General features: G+C 39.9%; 1 long non-coding RNA gene across 1 annotated transcript; it reads left to right on the forward strand.

Moving 5' to 3' along the window:
* The first annotated feature begins 9,665 nt into the window (after window positions 1-9,665).
* On the forward strand, window positions 9,666-20,022 carry LOC309866494. The gene is made up of 3 exons (XR_014312721.1): window positions 9,666-9,766; window positions 18,057-18,089; window positions 19,983-20,022. It is a non-coding gene; the product is annotated as an uncharacterized lncRNA (long non-coding RNA).
* Window positions 20,023-20,565: the final 543 nt, after the last annotated feature.

A 20,565-nucleotide genomic window follows, 5' to 3' on the forward strand; every position in this document is an offset into this window, starting at 1 on the left:
GAACTCAATTGAGTACTTATGTTTTGCTTTATTGATTCACCAAGAGTGTTCATGTTTGATGGAAATATTAATGTAAGCAAGATCACTTAATCTAGGCTACAAAATACTGACTAATTAAATTATGCATACAATTTCTACTTTAGCTTCAAAAGACCAAATTTACAAAGAGCCCAGCCCATCTTCCTTTTTAGGGAAATGAAATAATTATTCTGTCAATGACCCCTTCAGCTAGGAGCTAATGTCCTTTATGGCACCTACAATTTTCACAGAATCTACACAGAAGCAGTCTTTTACAAAACATTACCCAAAATAATTGTCTTAAAGTAAAAAAGATTTCTTTGTGTGTGGTCAATACTGCCCTGATAACTTGCAGCATTTCAAAAAAAAAAGGAAAATGCATGTATTCACCCTATTTAAAGATGAAGAATTAAGGTCAAGTGATTTACCCAAGGTCACAGTTGAGCACACTATTGGATCCAGTTCCCTGAGACAACTGAGCCCCTAACTTTCTCTCTTCACTGAATCCTAGAGTTCTAAATCACTCCATATCCTTAGGGCATTTTACACCCACTAATGATGCTACTTATTCTGAGTGCCTACAATTTGTAAGCTGTCTCCAAAAGTGGCAAAAGCTGAGACGATGTAACCACTCCCTTCCCCCACCACATTCATGTAAACATCTTGGCTCTATCCCAGCTGAGACAACTGCCACAGAGTAAAGCACTCTCCAAAGAGTCAGACTGAACTTAAACCAGTCCACTAAAGCTACTGCAGAGAAGTAGGTCATTAAGAAATAAAACATAAAATTAGAAAAACAGTGTTTTTTCCACCATATGCTAAGAGGTTTCTCCAAATGATAACACATGCACAAAAATCCATACATCAAGACAGGAAGGCTAATTGAGAAAGTGGCTTTGGGGATGCATTGATGGAAATACTCAAGCAAGATGAATTGCTTTTTGATAATCAGATTTAAGGAATCTTTCTTTCTTTTTCTTTTCTTTTTTTTTCCCCCCTTTGGTCTGCTAGGACTTCAATTTTATGTATTGCAGAAAGACATAAAATTCCAAGGAGATAAAGTTCTATTTCCCCATGCCTCATTTCTTTGTGTTTTTATCCAAGACACAATGAGAACTTTTATAAAAATTCTCTTATCAGGCTTATTTGCCAAATATTTTCAATGTTAAAATGGTTTGGTATTTTAACCAAACTATAATTAAAACTTGAAGAAGAAAGTTATTCCAGGGTACACTATCATTAACATTCAAAGAGAATAAAAGGGGGATAGTGTGAGTTTCAACAAGTAAAATTAGCAAAATGAAACTGATTTTATATTTTAGGCAGTCCCTGATAGCATAGCTCCTGAAATCATGGCATAAATAATGGCCCCAATTATTAAAACTGAGAAATTTAACAAGGCACAAGATCAAAGTGCGTGCACACCGGGTTAACCTCACACTCATTCAGTCACAATTATTAAAAAATGCTTTCAACCAGGCTTGTACTTTGAATTCGAGAGGATTTCTTAACTGACAGCAAATTTAAAGCCTCTCCTTATTGCAGCAAATTTGCTTGACTTTTGGTCTTTATGCTGACATTTTGATAAACTAGTACTCCAGTCCCAACGAGAACTATCATGATAATGATCTATGGCAAACACTCACAAATTAAAAAAAAGGTTGGGGGGGGGGAGCAGAGATAGCAGGATAACATGCAAGTCTCCAACAGCACAAAAAGTAATCAACAGTACCAACAAAAGCCTTATTGGCAGCCTCTCTCCTTTTGTCCATATTGCAATCCACTCCTCCCCCCATCCCTATCCCCAGGGAGGCATGCTGATCTTTTCCTCAAAGAGATTGGGATGGGATGCTAGGGAGAGTCACTGGCAGAGAACATAGACTATGATGAAAAGGCAGGGAAAGGGACGTGGAAAAAGGGGAACCCTCTTAAACTGTTGGTGGGAATGCAAGTTGGTGTAGCCACTTTGGAAAACAGTGTGGAGATTCCTTAATAATTTAAAAATAGAGCCATCTTATGGCCCTGCAATTGTACTACTGGATATTTACCCCAAAGATACAGATGTAGTGAAAATAAGGGCCATCTGTGCCCCAATGTTCATAGCAACAATGGCCACGGTCGCCAAACCGTGGTAAGACCCAAGATGCCCTTCAACAGACAAATGGATATGGAAGATATAGTCCATATATACTATGGAGTACTATGCCTCCATCAGAAAGGATGAATATCCCACTTTTGTATCAACATGGACGGGACTGGAGGAGATTATGCTGAATGAAATAAGTCAAGCAGAGAAAGTCAATTATCATATGGTTTCACCGACTTGTGGAGCATAAGGAATAACATGGAGGACATTGGGAGATGGAGAGAAAAAGTGAGTTGAGGGAAATTAGAGGGGGAGACAAAACATGAGAGACGATGGACTCTGAAAAACAATCTGAGGGGTGGAGAATTGGGTGAGCCTGGTGGTGGGTATTAAGGAGGGCACGTATTGCATTGAGCCCTGGTGAGGTGCATAAACAATGAATTTTGGAACACACACACACAAATTAAATTAAATTAAATTAAATTAAATTAAAAGAGGCGGGGTGCCTGGGTGGCTCAGTGGATTAAGCCTCTGCCTTTAGATAGGTCATGATCTCAGGGTCCTGGGATGGAGCCCCGCATCGGGCTCTCTGTTCAGCAGGGAGCCTGCTTCCCCCTCTCTCTCTGCCTACTTGCGATCTCTGTCTGTCAAATTGATAAAATCTTTAAAAAAAAAAAAAAGAGAGAGACCAGAGACAGGAAGAGAGACAGAGACAGAGAGATACAGAAAGCCCAAGACAGTCAAACTGATAGTGGGGCAAGAGGGAAACAAAAACTTCTAAGAACAAGTTGGTATTAGGTCAGGCATTGAGTTTGATAATCTATTGGGAAGTCCAAACAAGAATGAAACAAAGGTGGATGCATTCAGCTTAAATGGACTTGCTCAGTGTCCCAGTCATAATTTCCCTGACCTTTCCACCATACCGCACCCCATTCATGTTCAGGGGCTCTCTTTTGAGCATCAGCCAAACTTGGTATTTTCACTCAGGCTGTTTCAGTTGAGTCAGTTGCCAGAAAGTAGAAAATATGAATTTGTAACCTCCAAGGTTTTTGGATCAGGAAGTTATTTTTCATTTGAAACTCAACAGTCTGAGCCACTTTATACAGCACAGCTACCCAGGTTCTTCTCGGATCCTGGCATTTCATTAATTACTGCAAGAGAAGATCACTTCCGACACTTGTATTCGTCAAAGTATCCTCTTCACCAGTGAAGTAGGAGGTAAGAGATATTATGGGATTGACTGATTCTGGAGGATTGACAATATGAAGCAAGACCCTGTGGGATTTGCTTTATATCATATGACATTGGCCGATTTGTTATACACAGCAGAAGATGCTGAATATTCCAGTGAATGTCATTTTTAAATGCAGGCCAGTAACATCAATGCCAGTGGTTCTCAAACTTTAGTATGCATCAGAATTACCTGGACAGGTGCCTGGGTGGCTCAGTAGGTTAAGCTGCTGCCTTCGGCTCAGGTCATGATCTCAGGGTCCTGGGATCGAGGCCCGCATCGGGCTCTCTGCTCAGCAGGGAGCCTGCTTCCCTCTCTCTCTCTCTGCCTGCCTCTCTGCCTACTTGTGATCTCTGTCTGTCAAATAAATAAATAAAATCTTTAAAAAAAAAAAAAAGAATTACCTGGACAAAAGGGCTTGTTAGAACACTCGCTGGTGGGCCCTCCCCCAGAGCTTCTGGCCCATCTGGGGACCCATCCCAAGAATTTAGCAATCCCAGGTAATTAAGAAGGGTAGGGCTGTGGGGGAAACAAATAGGTTCACATATGCAAAGAGATGAGAAGATGCTTACTCTAGACCAGTGCTTTTTATTTTTTTTATTTTTATTTATTTATTTTTTAAGATTTTTTAATTTATTTGTTAGAGAGAGAGAGAGAGATACAGAGCGCAAGCACAGGCAGACAGAGAGGCAGGCTAGAGGCAGAGGGAGAAGCAGGCTCCCTGCCAAGCAAGGAGCCCGATGTGGAACTCGATCCCAGGACGCTGGGATCATGACCTGAGCCGAAGGCAGCCGCTTAACCAACTGAGCCACCCAGGCATCCCTAGACCAGTGCTTTTTAAATTTGAATGTGCCTATGAATCACCTGGGGGGTCTTGTTAAAATCCAGATTCTGACTGAGTAGGCTAGAGGGGTTCTGAGATTCTGCATTTCTGATAAATTTCCAGGTGATGCTGGTGCTGCTGGTCCAGGAGCCACACTGAGATTCTACATTACTCAGGGCAGTGTTTTTCAAAGTGTATCCTGAGAACTGTCTATTTCAAAATCACAGGGTTGATCGGGGAGAGAAGGTACTGACTGCCTTTAGTGTGGAGTCCTGGGTCCACCCCTAGATATGCTGTGTTTAGGAAGAAACTCTGGAAGTGGGGCCCTAGGAATCTGTAGGTTGAACCAGTGTTTCTGGGGTTCTTCTACAGACTGAATGGCCAGAGGACTGAGAGTGGGGAAGAGGAGGGCAAGGGGGAAGGGAATGCAGACGGGGGGTATTCAGTGATCCATCTTTCCAGGGACTGATTGGCAAGGCCCACAGCTATTTTCTCTCCTTTATTCTATTGCTCATATTTTGTTGGCTGTTGGTGACATTATCAAAAAAGTAACTGGAGGGGCACCTGGGTGGCTCAGTGGGTTAAGCCTCTGCCTTCAGGTCATGATCTCAGGGTCCTGGGATTGAGCCCCGCAACGGGCTCTCTGCTCAGCAGGGAGCCTGCTTCCTCCTCTCTCTGCCTGCTTCTTTGCCTACTTGTGATCTCTGTCTGTCCAATGAGTAAATAAAATATTTTTTTAAAAAAAGTAACTGGAATCTTAAAAGAAGGGCTAAAATTTCTAATAGCTTATTTTTTCTCTGTATTAACAAACAGTAAGAAAAAAATGGAAACTATAGGTCACATTTTTTCAATTTTCCATACATTTAAATTATTCCTGCTCTACCTATCCTCTATTTCCACAGACAACTACAAATTATTGTCTAGATCTCTTTTGTTAGTAGTAAGTGGAAAATGTTTCTGAAATGATTACTTAATATGTTGCTAAATCCAGGAGATAGCAACTGTCTGCCAGCAAGTGCCATATTGAAGTTTCCTAAGCACAACAAAAAAAGAGAAATTATTTACAGTTAGCATTCAACATTGGCAAACAAGTCATGCTATTAAAGATGTATTTGCATATGTTATATTAAGAGACATGCAAATGTATGTGCAAAATGGGCATAATTAATCATTTCCACCAGGGATAAATATCCCATTTCCAATCTTGCTGTCCAATCCCTCCTTTCTTTTGAGTACAGATGTGTGTTTCTAATCTCCTGGGATCCCAGCATTATGTGCAATACCCTTTGCCCCAACCCTACCTCCTGCACCTACAGTTAAGGGACTGAAATATGGAAGTAATTCCATGTTCTTATTCAAAGACTAAGAAAATAAACATTGAAAAGCAGGAAATACGGCTAGTTGTTTTTAATCCTGGTTCTTATTGTCAGGAATGTCTAGAAAACTTTTCAAAAGTCCAGATTCCCTAGCCACCTGAAGATTCACAGCCAGTAGGTTTGGGGTAGTCCAGGAAATTTATAACCCTCTAAAACACCCTGGGTGATTCAGACGATCAGTCAGGATTGGGTACCACAGGCACATATAAAAGAGCTTCAGACAGAATGGGGGACTTTGCTAATAATGTAGTTATTATTTTTGTTGTTAACTATAATTTTTGTGACTACTGAGTTCTTCCTACATAATCAGGCCTGTTACTAAACATTTTATTTATATTATCACTGAATCATCATAACAACCATCCTCTTATGGATGAGGAAACTAAGAGTTGAAAAGGTTAAATAATTTGCCTAAAACCAGAGATAGTAAGTGGCAAAGCAGGAATCTGTTTTTATCACTAAGTAGTACATGAGTCATTTGAGTAGTTATGTGAGTCATTTAAGTCATTAATTTTTCTCATTTGGATTGAGGGATGTTAGGACTAGACACTAGATCCCTTCTAATCTTCCTTCAAGCTCTGATGCTTATTTGTAGAACTGAGTTGAACCAGAAGACATGGTTTTTGGCCTTCTGGAGCTTAAGATGTATTGTCAGAATCCTGTGTCCTCCTTCCCATGTCAGGTTTAATCTATGGCTCCTCGTTTTCTATGGAGCAAAAATTCCCTCACCATCAGCCCCAAACCCTCTCTTGAGTTTCATCTTCCAGCAGCTCTGGGCTTACCTCCAGCACTGGGCTTACCCAGCTCTGTGCCCTTGCTACTATGTTCTTTCTTTCCCAAAACTTTGTCCTTCTTGGTTGCTTGATGGTCTAATCCTGCTCACTGTTCACAGACTACCTACATACCAGTTCCTTTGTATAGACATCCCGCTCTTCCCAGTTAGAATTAATTTGTTCCTTTAAGATTTCATTTTGTGTTACAGGTAAAGTGAATTTCAGTCCTAGTTATCTGGCAATGCCAGTACTTGGCAGTCTTGGTTTAGACAACATGGCAACTATAGTTATGGCATATATCCTACTAAGGGTGTGAACTGTTTTCCTATTGGTAAGATTCTGGAGGGCAAAGGCACTTGCCTTATCTGTTTGCCACTTCTCCCATCCATATCCAACCATCCATCTGACCTTCATTTATTTATCTTAATCAACTTCTAAATTTTAATTTCAGTACAGTTAATACACAGTGTTATATTAGTCTCAGCTGTACAATATAACAATATAACATAGTCAGGGATTCAACAATTCTATACATTACTCAGTGCTTATTATGATACATGAAATCTTAATTGCCCCCACCTATTTCACACATCTTCCCCACCCACCTCCCCTCTGGTAACCAACAGTTTGTTCTCTATAGTTAAGAGTCTGGGGTAGGTACCTGGGTGGCTCGGTCAGTAAAGTCTCTGGTTCAGTTCATGATCTCAGGGTCATGAAGTCAGGCCCTACATGGGGCTCTATGCTGGGAGTGGAGACTGCTGAAGATTCTCTCTCCCTCTCCCTCTGCCCATCTTCCCCAACCCACTCATGTGCTCCCTAAACAAACAAACAAAGAAATAGGAAATAGAGTCCTATTTCTTAGTTTGTTTCCTCTTTTTTCCTTTGTTCATTTGTTGTTTCTTAAATTCCACAGATGAGGAAATCATATGATACTTGTCTTTCTCTAAATTACTTCACTTAGCATTATACTCTCTAGCTCTATCCATGTTATTTCAAATAGTAAGATTTCACCTTTTTTTATGGCTGAATAATAATGCATTGTATATATGTGTATATCACATCTTCTTTATCATTTGTCTATCCGTAGAACCTTGGGCTGCTTCTAGAATTTGGTGACTGTAAATAATGTTGCTGTAAACATAGGAGTGCATGTGTCCCTTTGAATTTGTATTTTTGAATTTTTTTGGTAAATACTTAGTAATGCAATTGCTGGACTGTAGGGTAGATTTATTTTTACTTTGTGGGGAACCTCCATACTCTTTTCCAAACTGGCTGACCTGTTTGCTTTCCCACCATCAGTACATGAGGGTTCCCCTTTCTCCACATCCTCACCAACACCTGTTGTTTCTTTTGTTACTGATTTTAGCCATCCTGACAGGTATGAGATAATATCTCATTGTGATTTTGATTTGCCTTTCCCTGATGATGAGTGATATTGAGCATTTTTTCATGTGTCTTTTGGCCATCTGTATGTCTTCTTTGAAGAAATATCTGTTCATGTCTTCTGCCCAGATTTAATCAGATTATCTTTTTTTTGTTTTTTTAAAAATATACATATATTTTTAAAGATTTTATTTATTTATTTGACAGAGAAAGAGATCACAAGTAGGCAGAGAGGCAGGCAGAGAGAGAAGGGGGAAGCAGACTCCCTGCTGAGCAGAGAGCCCAATGCAGGGCTTGATCCCAGGACCCTGAGACCATGACCTGAGCCTAAGGCAGAGGCTTAACCCACTGCTGAGCCACGAAGGTGCCCCTGTGTTTTTAGTTTTGAGTTGTATGGTTTTTTATATATTTTGGATACTAACTCTTTATCGGAAATACCATTTGCAAGTATATTCCCCCATACAGTAAGTTATATCTTAGTTTGACTATTTCCTTCACTGTGCAGCAGCTTTTTGTTTTGATGTAGTCCCAATAGTTTGTTTTTGCTTTTGTTTCCCTTGACTCAAGAGATACATCTAGAAAAATGTTGCTATGGCTGACATCAGACATTATCGCCTGTGCTCTGATCTAGGATTTTTATGGTTTCAGGTCTCACATTTATGTCTTTAATTCATTTTGAGTTTATTTTTGTGTGTGGTTTAAGAAAGCCAAGCTTCATTCTTTTGCATGTTCCAGTCCAATTTTCCCAAAACCGTTTGTTTAAGAGACTATCTTTTGCTCATTGTATGTTCTTTCCTCCTTTGTCGAAGATTAATTGACCATATAATCATGGGCTTATTTCTGAGTTTTCTATTCTATTCCATTGATCTGTGTATTTATTTTTGTGCCAAGACCATACTGTTTTTATTAATACAGCTCTGTAACATAACTCAAAGTCTGGTAACAACTCAAAGTCTGGAATTGTGATACCTCCAGTTTTTTCTTTTTCAAGATCACTTTGACTAATCAGGGTCTTTTGTGGTCCCATTCAAATTTCAGGATCGTTCTAGTTCTGTGAAAAATGCTGTTGGCATTTTGATAGGGATTGCATTAAATCTGCACACTGCTTTGCATCCCCTCATTTATTTGCATATATGTCAGTTTAGATTCCCCAAATTTAAATTGTCTCTACTTGGCACAAAATAGACACTTCAGTTTTCATTGAATTGATATTAACTGATTTTATGGGAATTTCTGCTTGGATAAATCTTTTGCAATCAGCTTCTCCACCACCACCCCTGCTACCTTGAATAAAAACTTCGTCTTCTGAGGAAGTAGGTAATGAAGTATCAGAGGAATGATAGCTATAGAAAATGAATAGAAGGACAAAAATGTTAAATTTGATTAGTGCTGGCTATCAGCATAATAAAAGAGACAAAGCTGACATTGTGCTTTGGTTAAAAGACAATAATGAAGGCCAAGCTCTTCAGCTGGATCTGTGCCCAGCACTGCCTTTGTAACAAGCCTGCAAAAGGATTCAGACAGCATGTAACCAATGTGACCTGTAAGACTAAGTGAAGGTAAGCAAGAGGCCATGTCTTAGTCAGATCAGGCTGCTAAAACAAAATACCATAGACTGGCTAAATGACAAAGAAACCGGAAATTTATTTCTCATCGTTCTGGAAGCTGCAAGTCCATTATCAAGGTGCCAGCATGGGCAGATTTGGTTGAAAGCTCTCTTCTGTGTTGCAGACTGCTGACTTCTCGGGGTATCCTCACATGCCAGAGAAATGAGAGGAAATAATCTCTCTCCTGACTCATGTAAGGACACTAAGCCCATTTCTGTAGCCTCCATCCTATGACCTCATCTAAATCAAATAACCTTCCAAAGGCCCCACATCCTAACACCATCGCAATATAGGGTGTGGCTCCCAAGTATGAATTTTGAGGAGACACAAACATTCATTCCATAATAAGCCACCAATAGGTCCTCAGGGCCAGAGTCATTCAACCCTCAAGAGCTGACAGCGATCAGGGAAAAGAAGTATGGTAGACTTCCAAAAGGACATCCGTATGTTTGGACACCAACAGAACAAGGTACACAAAGAAAAATTTTTATTCCAATCTTTTCATAGTCATTATTGCTTGGCAACGTGGGGAAACTTTCAAACTTTCCAAGGTCTTCTGAAGCATCTATTCTCTGTGCTCCCCAAGTGTGTGTCTGTCCCATTAACTATCATACTGTGGTTTACTGATTTTATCTGTCACTTATCCTAAACTGAAAGCTCTACAAAGATGACAAGGTATAATTCACTCTGGTGTGTCCAAGGCCTGGTAAAGACATGAGAATGTCTCAAAATATATTTGATGGATTAATAAAGGGGAAAAATAGCCACCTGTACCTATTACGAGTAGTTCCTTTTAATGACCACCTGTATAGGCTTGTAGAGTGGGAGGTGTCCTGTTTGTGTCATCCTGATGAAAAACTAGGCTATCTCAGGCTGGAGGTAGGTTTTTGACCCCAGGCAGGGGAGTCTACACTTGGGAATCAACAAGGTAGAAAGAGATCAAAGAGATCAAAGTGTAGGAGGTATAGTTGCACTAAATCCCCTCTGAAACAAAACACTGGACCTTTACTATCCCAATAATTGCTAGAAAGCAGTTACAGTTCTGTTTTTATTCTACCAGGACAAGCAAAAGTTTCTTTTGCAAGCGTTTGTTCTCTTTTTTCCAAATTTACATGAGTATCCAAAGAATTCTTGTTAGCAAATGGCCTCCTCCTTGTGTACGATGAGAACTCTAACTAAACATTTACTTCCTCTTAACCAGGGCCCAGGAATCCTGAACAATAATTTCAAAGATCTAATGAGATGGCCTTTCATAATGCGGTTTTCTATCTCACTATCCATATACCCTGCTCTTTTCTTTTTGCAATCATTTGCAATTAGTTTTCTGTTATGAACTGTTTAAAACAGAAGATGCATTTGCCTTGATCATCTACTTGAACATTGTAAAATCATTCCATGTTTGATGAAACCTTGGTTATTCAAAAGAGGTTCTTCATAGGTAACCATATTTTCTTGTTGAGAAGTTTTTGAGGCTTGCCTTAGGGGTTAATGTCCTAAAGTCCTAAAAGTGTTAGGGCTCTTAATATTATCCCAGCACAGCCTCCAACACATTTCAAATCACTTTTACTTGCATCTCAGTCAGAAATCAAAGATACATGATTCCTACCTCAGCCCCATTAAATAAGATAATACATTAAAAACAACAACATGTGGTCTATGGTGAATGGTCAAAACATTGACTCTCCTGCTCTTTGTCCCCTTCTCATTCCTTTACCTAGTGCACACCTAAAGAGCATGACCCTATTGAATATCAATTGATGGAAGTAAAAGGCACTATTCTTCTGATATTTTTTCCTACCTCCCAGAGCCAGTGGGGATGTGGTTCTAAAGGCCTCAGATGATTGAGGTCCCATCTTTTTAAGATTACCTTGTTTTAATTGTTTGTGACCCTTTACTGTGAAAATTTACCAAAAAAGCCATCTGTTTTGTTTTTGTTTTTTTCCATTTTTCAAATCTGGTTACTTTGTTATCTAAAGATAATATTGTGTGTGTGTGTGTGTGAGAGAGAGAGAGAGAGAGAGAGAGAGAGGAGAGAGAAGAAAAGAGAGGTTTCCATCTACTGTAGAGATTTCATGTGAACTATAACTCTCTCAAATTCCTTTTGGCTGGGAAACTTCAGAGTCAGATTAGATCTAGATGAAGATGAAGTTTTAAGGAAAGTCTTTGAATAGTAAAGATAGCTAAGGACTTAAGAAAGTGTTACCTACATACAAATAGTTCATACCTTCAAAGAATATTTCTTAGTTCTAATATTCAACCATCCTGACCATTTCAATAGGACATACACAGCGAAGCATAATCCTCCTTTCCCTACTTTATTATTTCTGATAGGGATATCACAGACCAAGGGATCATAAAACTTGGGCCCTGGATTTTTTATTTTCTTCAAAGGAAGTTGTCAAGATAAAGTATATGCTTTTTAAATCAGCTTATCGCTGACAAGTCACTCCTTAGATTATTAAAGTTGCAAGAACTTCCACAACATCATTTACTTTTTATAGAGGAAAAATTTAATTATTATGGTAAGAAGAGAATAATGTAAGTCTACTCAGAGTTGTTAAAAGGCATAACTCCCAAAACTTTATGAGATACTTTACAATACTGTCACTTCTCAATCATTTGAGTTCTGAATCTCTGCCCCGTGTTTAAACAAAATATTTTGCTGCCACTTGTCTCATTAGGGTTGAAAGATCCTTCCTCCAGAATATCTCTGGTGTATTGTTTCTCAGGCTGGTGTTTTGCAGGGCACTGACCTTTAAGATGGTGGAAGAGACAATAGAGCAAAGTGGTTAAGACAATAGTGGTTACCGGCATGAGCTGAACATGGATCAATGCAAAGTATGTAAGAGTCCCAGGATACTGATTATTTCAATCTATGCACCTGATGTCGACATAGTTCAAGCAGACTTTAATGCAGATATAGTCCTAGTTCTGTCATTTCTACCTTTGTGATTTTAAATGTTACCCTCGCAAATCCTCAGTCTTATTATTTACAAAATAGGCATAATTTTAAAAGTTCCTGTCTCACTGGTGGTTGTGGGAATAAGATGAAATGGTGAATGCCAATTTTTTGGTTCATGTATCTGTTTATTGCCTTTCTTTTCTCTATCTTAACTCCAAGTAAAAAATCAGGATTTTGTCTTATTCATGGAGGTATATCCAGTGCCAGGCACCATGTAGTACACATAGCAGGAGCTCAACAAACACAGTTTTTAAAAAATAAATGAATTTTGGGGGCATCTGAGTGGCTCAGTCAGTTTGGCATCTGCCTTTGGCTCAGGTTATGATCACTAGGTCCTGGGACTGAGTCCCACACTGGGCTCCCTGCTCAGCTGGGAGCCTGCTTCTCCCTCTTCCTCTGCTGCTCCCCCTACTTGTTCTCTCTCTCTCTCTCAAATAAAGTATTTAAAAAATGAGTTTTAGGGGCACCTGGGTGGCTCAGTGAGTTAAAGCCTCTGCCTTCAGCTCTGGTCATGATCCCAGGGTCCTGGGATAGAGCCCTGCTTCAGGCTTTCTGCTCAGCAGAGAGCCTGCTTTCCCCCCACCTCCCTCTCCCTGCCTCTCTGCCTACTTGTGATCTCTGTCTGGCAATAAATAAATAAATAAATAAATAAATAAATAAAACCTTTAAAAAAATCATAAATTATTGGCATGATTCCTGGAAAACAGTGCTCAATAAATATTAGAATAAAAATCAACCTCGTTCTATAAGATGTTTCTCAAATAAAGGATCTTGTACAATATATATTATAAGGACTCTGAGATACCTGTTAATGAAGAAATCTATAGAACTTCATTAGTTCCATTTACCAATCTTGTTTGGGCAGAAAACCTTTTCTTCCCAGCTATACCTGTTAAACAACATTCTGCAACATTACCACTGACACATGTTGGGAATTAATGAATAAGTCCAGTATGCTTATGTTAGAAATAAGGAGACTGAGGTCCAGATATTAAATGGTTTGTCTAGGTCAAGTAGCGAATAGCAGCAATTCCAGAATTACAGACAAATGTTCCAACTCTCAGGTCTGCCTTCTTTCCGCCCAGCCAAGTGAGCAGTGACATAGTGGCAGTGACATACCAGAAGGTATGGGCTCGAATCCCACCTGCATTTCCCAGCATTGAAGTCTATATTAGATGCTGCCAGAGCTCCTCCTCCTATCCTTTCCTCCCTTCAATGGGGCCTCTTTGATACCTGAGTATGGTATACCTCCCAGATTGGTCCTCAAGAATATGAAACCTGGGAGTGTAGGGGTCTTACCAACCCACAGGGCAACTCTTGACCAGTAAGAATGGTTACTCTTGAGTAAATTCTTTCTCCTCCATCTCCTCAGGCAGATAACTCCAGGTGCATCCTATATGTCTCCCTTTAAGGGGCCTGTGGGATGGATCCCCGTTGTTCACCATCAGTGACATAGTCCACAAACAGGTAGCAGTACAGGCAGCTCTTCAAATTCCTTAGCTTCTATCCTTTCCAGTCTCTGTCTTTTTCCAGGTGTGTTACTCTTTTGCTTACTACTGAAAACAGCTGCGTCATCTCTCACGAGCCCATCAAACAGGTGCTGGGTTTCACACCAAAGGTGGCTGCAATTCAGCAGGTGGGGGTGTAAAATAGGAAGTGAAATCTAAACATAAGTTGGACGAGAATGGAGGCCGCTAACAGATGAGAGGTGCTACTAGGCTCAGAGCTCTGCTGTTTTGTTTCCTCCTGAATCTTCAAGAATTTTGAGAAGGCATGAGAACAATGTGTTTACAAACACACTCTGTGTTTATGACACCTTCTGGTTTTTCTGTTATGCTGGTTAAAACAAGAAAGCTATAGCTGGTGTGGGGAAAAAGTGAAATGGAGATAGTTACCACAATCCTTTAACAACCTTGGGTAACCTACCCCGGGCATGAGAGGTTCGAGCTTTAAGCTTCTCATTTTGTTCTTTACATTCAAGGCAAGAAAGGGAGGCAACACAGCTGTATTAGACTGTGGGGAAAAAAAAAGACCTAAGCGTCTCAGTTTATTTCCTGCTCATATAATAATACAACACAGGTGTTCCTCTTCAGTGATTAATTTTCTTCCATGTTATGACTCAGGGAAATGGGCTCTTCCACATTGTGGCTCTGTTGTTCCCTGAAGCCTTGACCCTCTCATCTGTGTTCAGCTGGCAGAAGAGGAAAGTGTGGAGAGGGCATTCTCCTTACAGGAAACCAAAGTTCATACACCACTGGCAAAAACTGGTCCCATGGCTTTCCCTAGAAGCAAGGAGGTTGGGAAATGTACTGACCAGCTAGGTAGTGACTTCTCAGCAACAACTATGTTCTATGGAAGGTGGAGCATGAGTTGGGGGGAGCAACTGGCCATCTCTACCACAATTGTACAGCTGTCAGGAATGTCAGTTCTAGTCCCCGGTGAGTCTGGATTCAGACCCTGCTTCTGCCGCTCACTAGCTGCTCACATGGGCATGTTATTTCAGTTCTCTGAGACCTTTTCCTCATCTGTAAAAATGGGGATAATGGAAAAATCTCTCTCTCTCAGAGTTGCCATGGAATTGAATTGCGGATCATGCACATACAGCTCTTGGGACTGTGCCTGGCACATAACAAGCCTTCAGCAAATGCTGTTTCTGTCCTTAACTATGAAGAAATGCCAACATCTCACTTAGGGAGTTGTGTACATTTTCTATAGTTTGCAAGACACAGAAACTTATAAAAGTGACCTCAGTTCATTGAATTTATTTTCTAAGAGATAAAAGGGCATAAAAAAGAGCAGGAAAAAAATCTGAGCAACCCCACAGCCAGCTTCTTGGCATGAGAACCTTGCATAGGTGATGAGAAGGGCTTCAAATGTGGAACAATAGACCTGCAAGCTTAGGAGGACCTCTCAAGACGGACATTGGTGCCCCACCCACAGAAGTCAGCTCCGTGCGGGTGTAGCATCTCTTTTTTTCTGCTGCTTCTGACTGACCACTCTGCCCTTCTCAGCCTCTCCTTGTTTCTTCTGTGAGCTTCTTCCTGTGTATCATGGCTTCTTTGCCATTGTGTTTTCTATAAGTCTCTGTCTATGCCTTATGCTCAGATACCGTGCGAGGATCTGGTTGCTTAATAGTCCTTACCCAACAAAGGACAGCTGTCACTGCCCCAAACCCACAGCCAATCCACCTAGGCCTTTGATGATTGTTTTTGTGCCTACTGTGAATCTCTGACTCAGTCAACTGTACCTACGGCAGTAGGAATATATCATACAAACATGGTGGTCTGGTACCAAAAATTGTTTCATGCTTCCTTTTTTCAGAATGGAATAGTGGTTGGAGGGGCACTCAAAATATCAGGAATAGGGAAAATCATTAAAGTGTACAGTGGTGAATAGTAATTTCTTTGACATCAGCCTAGAAACATTTTCTAGGTATTTCTCCCCAGGCAAGGGAAAAAAACTATTGGGACTACACCAAAATAAAAAGCTTTTGCACAGTAAAGGAAACCATCAAAATGGCAACCTATGCAATGAAAGAACATATTTGCAAATGACATATCCAATAAAGGGTTAGTATCCAAAATATATATAAGAACTTATATGACTCAACACTGAAAAAACAAATAATGCAATTTAAAAATGGGCACAAGACATGAATAGACAATTTTCCAAAGAAGACATACAGATGGACAACAAACACATGAAAAGATGCTCAATATCACTCATCATCAGGAAAATGAAAATCAAAATCACAATGAGATATCACCTCACACCTGTCAGAATGGCTAAAATGAACAACATAAGAAACAACAAGTATTGGCGAGGATGTGGAGAAAGGGGAACCCTCATGTACTGCTGGTGGGAAAGCGAACAGGTGCAGCTAGTCCAGAAAATAGTATGAAGATTCCTCAAAAAGTTAAAAATAGAACTACCCTACAATCCAGCAATTGCGTTACTGGGTATCTACCCAAAGAAAATGAAGACATTAATTTGAAAATACATATGCACCCGTATGTTTATTGCAGCATTATTTACAATAGCCAGAATATGGAAGCAGTCCAAGTATCCATCCACAGGTGAATGGATAAAGAAGAAGTGGTATATGTACACAATGGAATATTACTTAGCCATAAAAAGAATGAGATTTTGCCATTTGCAACAATATGGGTAGACCTAGAGGGTATAATCCTAAATGACATAAATCAGACAGAGAAGGACAAATACCATAGGATTTCATTCATATGTGGAATTTAAGAGACAACGAAAAAAGAGACAAAAATACAGAGAACAAACGTGGTTGTCAGAGGGGAGACGGGTGAGAGGATGAGTGAAATAAAGGGGATTAAGAGCATGCTTATTGTGATAAGCTCTGAGTACTATATAGAATTGTTATATCATTACACTGTTTACCTGAAATGACTATAACACTGGATATTAATTATACTTCAGTGAAAATTGTTTTTCATTGGTGAAAATCCTCAAACAGATTACCTGCCTTTAATTTGCTATGGATTAACCCGGCTTTCCAAATCTTATGAATGAGTGCTTAAAGATCTTTTTAAAATTTATTTATTTGAGAGAGTGAGTGAGCAAGAGAGAGCACAAGTTGGGGAGGAGTGGAGGGAGAAAGAGAAGCAGACTCCCCACTGAACAGAGAGCCTGAGGTGGGGCTTGATCCCAGGATCCTAGGACCATGACCTGAGTTGAAGGCAGACACTTAACTGACTGAGCCACCCAGGCTCCCCTAAATGAGTATTTAAAAGTGAAGTTTCGAAGTCAATTCACCATACTGATATCCCTGGTTGAAGTTTTTCTACATTTATCCATATTCCATATTGCCATCAGAGTTCTTGTCCCAAGATAAATCTGATTATTCCATTTTCCTTTAAAAATATAAACTGACTTCTTTCCACCTGTAATTAAGCTCCAGCTTCTTCGCCTGGCATACCAGGACACTGTCATTCATGACTTATCTTCTACCCTCCCCTCTAGCACCCTTCTGCCAGTGACCCACCACACTGGATTTTCTCCATTCTCTTGCACACTTTTGGATCATGTACAAGCTCTTTTCTGCTAGGAATTTTGTTCCCTACCCCATTACCACCTAGCAAATACCAATTTATTCCTCCGAGATCAGATGAGATCGGGCGCGTTCAGGGTGGTATGGCCGTAGACCCAATTTATTCCTCAAGGTCCAACTCACTTGATACTTTCTCTCTAAGGTGTTTTTCTCAATTTTCCGGTCTCCATCTCTCTCCCCCACCCCACTCCCCACCCTTCTATGCCCCAGGTGAAACCAACTATATTTTTGCCTGAGTCCTGGAGCATGTAAACATACCTCTGTGCTGATGTTTACTATTTTACATCCTAGTTATCCAAGAGTTGGTCTCCCAGGCACAGCTGTGAGCCTCAAAAGCAGAGAACATGTCTTACGCATCTTTTACATTCACAGGACCCAAAAGAACATCTGTTTCATTTAGCACTCAATGCCTGTTTGCTGAATTTTATTGGAATTCAAAACCCTGATACTACAGAAGAACCTGGAGCATAAAAACAAAATCTACTCATTCTCCTGTGTGTGTTTCTTATTATGCAGAATCTTTACTTCTCAAAGGTTACTTTACGATGGACCACACTTATTCTATCTATATAGTATGAAAGAGAAGTAAATCTGTGCTTTCTATAAAGGTACCTAATGAAAGCTTCCATTCTTATTTAAAATCCAGGAAAAGTGTATTATTTTTTTATAAGTCATGTCATCCTCAAACACCCTCTCTTATGCTTTTTCTCTTAATAGAAGAATCATCAAAGGAGTAATGAAGTCACCAAGGTAACTGAAGGTTAACTTAAGACATGATAAAGGCATGTTTCTCCACAAGTGGATACAGACCATCTTTGGGTTTTTGAAAATTAATCTCTTATTATTAGACCTCTATTTTTTTTTTCCTTCAGAGGGACACTTCCACTTTGGACTCTTTCGGAGCAGGTGGCATTTGGAAATGTGTGTGGGGCTGGCCTGAGTGTCACAGTGATCAGAGAGCACTCTGGCATTTAGTGGGTGAGAACCAGGAATGCCAAATACCTTGCAATGCATGGGTCAGTCATGCAAACTGAATATTGTCCCACCCAATGCCAATAACCTCCAACCAAGAGCCACTGAGCTAAGGGATATGTTAAATCTATTAGTTGAAAACCATTGAGTTAAGTGTTGATGGCTTAAAGCCTTTTTTTTTTTCTTAAGATGAGATGAGAGCAAACCATAGGAATCCAAAAGCAAGCTCCTGCCTTAGTTTAAAGACTTTTCATTTAAAGAAAATTCTGCTTTCTGCACATAAAATATGGGCTTATACCATATTCACTGGAAACAGGAGACTTCTAAAAGTATCAAGAAGAGAAGCAGTTAGCATGCCCTCTTGCTTGTGAATATAAGGCAGAATAGTAGAATAAAATGGCCCTTCCTTTGAAATACATTTAATTTAATAAAACACCAAATTAAAGGCAGAACAGCCTCATCCCCATTACAAAATAACCTGTAGAGTGAAAACTGAAACATGCACAATTTCATTAACCTTCCATTCATAAAGCATAATGTAGGGAAAATGCCATTTTAACATCCAAGTGAACAAGGCTATTTCCATGCCTTGAGAGAGCTTTATATATTAACATTGTCAGCATAGAAATGATGTGGAGGAACAAAATCTCAGACAGACAAAGCACTGAGAAATATTTATCCTTTTAATCATCCATTTTTTTGGATGAAGATATTTCCTTTTCATGTAGTGTTTTGTCTGCTTTGTTAAATATTCTCAACAGCATATGGAAAGTGTGTCAGTTGTGACTTAGTGATATTTATCAAATTTGGGGATTCTGTTAAATCCTGATCCAGGGTGTGTAGAATCAAAGAATTTTAGAACCTCACAACTTCAAAAGAGATCACAAGAATCCAGTTCCTTATTTTGCAGACAAGGAAGCTGAGGCTCAAAGAGATTAGGGACAGTAGGAGTGATGGCTGTCTCCAGGGCCCGGGAGAGAAAGCAGCAGATCTGGGGAGGTTTGCTTTGGAGCTCTCAGCATCTCCCACTTACAAACTGTCTTTAGTGAACCTTTATTTTCTGAGCAGAAAACGACAACTCAAAACCCTGTTCATTTTACAGCATTCCTTAGCTGTTAGTGCCAATACAATGAGTTCCTGACCAAAAAAGAAACAGAGGAATTGAGGCAAAAACAAACAACCATGCAATTTATAAAATTGCAAGACATATCCACCTAACATTTGAAAAACATGTCATATTTCATTAAGATATTGTGCTGCATTCAACTACAATCACTGCAGAAAGATGTAGTAGTATCATTTACCTTCTCTGGCTCTAATGGGTTGGCACAAGGCAGGCTCATCCTTTGGCACCCACCCCTTCCTCCCTCCCACACACGCCATTTGCAAATAAATTGTGCACCTAACATTTGCTTTGTACAAGTGAATTTTAAACCCAGGAAAGAATGCAGTGTATTTTAGTATAGTATAGCACTAGGCTTCAAGTTTAATGAGATTTGCATCTAATGTAGCAATTTGGAAGTCTCTTTAAGCTTATTAAAATGAGGTTCTACCAAAGTTTACAAGTAGGTACAATAACATTTGGAATGTGACCATGTCTTGCATCTGAGAGGCTTTTTCAGTGTATATGTAAAGCAAATTGCTTATGTAATACTCTCCTTTCCTTTCCAGAGTTCTAGTCTATGACCACTGACACTGGAACAAAATGTCCCCATTTGACAGGTATTGTAACATCTGGGTAATCAGCTTAAAATATAGCTGATTTGTCCTCCTGCTACTATCCCCGAGGCGACCAGTGTCTGAAAGCTTATTTTAGAGCCATTCAACAAGCAGGAAGAACCACACCTGTTGCATTTTATTTCCTCCCTATTAAATCAGGATGAATAATTTATTAAGAACTGCTTATGCACAAACACTCCAGCGAATGGCTGAGAGATAAGACTGTTGGGCTGCTGGCATTTTGCTATTTCTGGCTGTTCTTGAGTGGAAGCTTGTTTCTTCCCCCCCACCCCCACCCGTGGCAGTAAGCCAAAAAGCCCTGTGAGACCCCAGACTGTCACCTAAGCAAGCCCTTAGTGCTCCAGAACTTTTCCCCTATGACAAAGGCCATGGTTTCTTTTTAACTGTGGCAGACACTTTGGGTTGGCTACTCAACTGACCTTCACATCCCCCATCCTTCTATAGGTTGAAATGGGCAGATACTCATATTCCCTGCTCCCTTGTAGCCAGGGTGGTCATGCACCCAGGCTTAAAC

Source organism: Mustela nivalis, assembly GCF_964662115.1.
Source record: "Mustela nivalis genome assembly, chromosome: 6".
Taxonomy (NCBI): Eukaryota; Metazoa; Chordata; class Mammalia; order Carnivora; family Mustelidae; genus Mustela; species Mustela nivalis.